At 39.4% G+C, this 2424-nt stretch overlaps 1 non-coding gene across 1 annotated transcript; it reads right to left on the reverse strand.

Moving 5' to 3' along the window:
* Window positions 1-1589: 1589 nt before the first annotated feature.
* Window positions 1590-1664, reverse strand: Trnas-cga (transfer RNA serine (anticodon CGA)). Its single transcript has one exon. It is a non-coding gene; the product is annotated as a tRNA-Ser (tRNA).
* Between the last annotated feature and the right edge of the window lie 760 nt (window positions 1665-2424).

The raw sequence follows: 2424 nt of genomic DNA on the forward strand, positions 1-2424 counted from the left end.
TGCTCTCAACCGTGTCCACACGACAACTAAGTTCTCTTTGGGTTGACTCAAAAGTAATTCGCCATTCTTCGAGAACCTGATTAGTGTGAGCAATCTGTTCTGTATTTGAATTTATTTCTGATTTTAAATCACACACAGCCTTCGAAATCGACCTGTCCATCTGTTGTTGTGTCTGTTTAATTTGTTGACGTAATTCGGCACGAGAATCGTCCATCTTGGAGTTTAACTCTGAAAACATTTGTTTTAACATTTCCAACATTCCTACACTGTCAGAAGCACTTTCCCTAATAGGTGTACTCGCTACACCGCTGTCAATACTGAAATCTGCGTCTTTTTCCATTATTTTAGGAAGCAGGTACTTATCTTAGTGTCCGTCGGCGGTCGTTGGTGTCCGTGTTTTGTGAAATTTCTTCAGTTCCAGAATGGTTTTGCTCGGTTGATTCACTCCTCTTCTTGTGACCCCAGAATCGACGTATTTACTTCTGAAGAATGACTGGTCCGTCGTATATCCTCTTCTTGTGGTCCCAAAACAGACGTATTTTCTTCTTGTGATCCCAGAAGAGACGTATTTTATTTTGAAGAATCACTGGGTGGTCGTCAGATCCTCTGCTTCCTCCACCAAATTATAACATCCCAGCTTCCTCAACCAAATTATAACGTCCCAGGACTTTCTGCACCAAATTATAACATTTCAGCTCCTCAACACCAAATTAAAACGTTGCATTAGCAGGTGTCTGCTTCGTGCAAAAGGTCTTGAGTTCATATTGACGACAACAAGTAATTCTTCATTACAGACGTTTATTTACAAACAGAACTGACAGACTTCACAGACTCAACAACCGACTCTCAGAGCTAACCGCATTGCATATCCCGAACTGAACTGGCAACTGACAACTCCTAGGTGTATTAATATCTTTCCAAACAATGAGAGTCTTTAACAATGTTTTGTTTACAATACGACCCAAAACTAAATTAGACATTACAGAATTTTAGTACAGATTAAAGTAAGTAAAAGGATCAGTACATATAAATTCTTACAAGCATAATTTCCAAATCGATTTTATAACATTTTTCTACGAGCTTCTGGATAACCTTCACCAGATTTGTACCGATATTTTCAGGAATATCTTGACATTTGATTCTGGATATTTATTGAGTGATTTTGAACAATTATTTATATGTAAAATGATTTAAATCGTGTTTCAAAACGTAAATAAATCTAGAATGAGATTTTTCACTCTGCAGCGGAGTGTGCGCTGATATGAAACTTCCTGGCAGATTAAAACTGTGTGCCCGACCGAGACTCGAACTCGGGACCTTTGCCTTTCGCGGGCAAGCACTCTACCATCTGAGCTACCGAAGCACGACTCACGCCCGGTACTCACAGCTTTACTTCTGCCAGTATCCGTCTCCTACCTTCCAAACTTTACAGAAGCTCTCCTGCGAAACTTGCAGAACTAGCACTCCTGAAAGAAAGGATATTGCGGAGACATGGCTTAGCCACAGCCTGGGGGATGTTTCCAGAATGAGATTTTCAATCTGCAGCGGAGTGTGCGCTGATATGAAACTTCCTGGCAGATTAAAACTGTGTGCCCGACCGAGACTCGAACTCGGGACCTTTGCCTTTCGTGGGCAAGCGCTCTACCAACTGAGCTACCGAAGCACGACTCACGGCCGGTACTCACAGCTTTACTTCTGCCAGTATCTTTTTAGCAATACTTCTTGAAACAAATCGTCTTTCGAAATTAGGTTATGAAACAGTTTTCACGCGTTTTCGTATTTTTGCGATCATAATATAGAATTTCTCCATAGAAAGTTCCAGAGGTGTGCATTAAACGTTCATTTTCAGACTTTCTCTTTAGCTGGTGAGTTTTTAAAAGTATCTTGTCCATATACGAAATAATTTAGCTCAAAACTGATAATTTATACAATTAATCAGAGCTACAGCAAACAGTGAGTCTTTCTTTTACAAAATGAAATATAATTACAAAATTGAATGAAAATAGGTAACTAACACTAATATATATTTACATTAATTCTATTTTTGTTCTTTCTGTGCAAAATGTCCTAATATTGACACAGTACAATATTTAAACTTCACCAAAGTTTCCCTTTACATTTTGCATATCTGTATCGACATCCCCTAAAAGTCTACAGTATCGAATACTTCAATATGTCCCAATATGTCCTGTAATGTTACAGGCATTAAACAGTGAACAATCTAATCCCGCAGTATATGGCAACCCCAACGAGCTAACAGTCGACTATGGCTGCTCATGGCATCAGCTGCTGCAGGTATTGCAACTCATTTGAATGAGGCTGTTTCAATAACCACTGAGGTTAGAGAGAAAGGTATCATCGAATAAGTATGGAGACAGTAGTTTTAGCACTGGACAAGCGAGCACGCAATATATACCTTTGCCG

This window comes from Schistocerca gregaria, chromosome 7 (genome assembly GCF_023897955.1).
Source record: "Schistocerca gregaria isolate iqSchGreg1 chromosome 7, iqSchGreg1.2, whole genome shotgun sequence".
In the NCBI taxonomy this organism is placed as follows: Eukaryota; Metazoa; Arthropoda; class Insecta; order Orthoptera; family Acrididae; genus Schistocerca; species Schistocerca gregaria.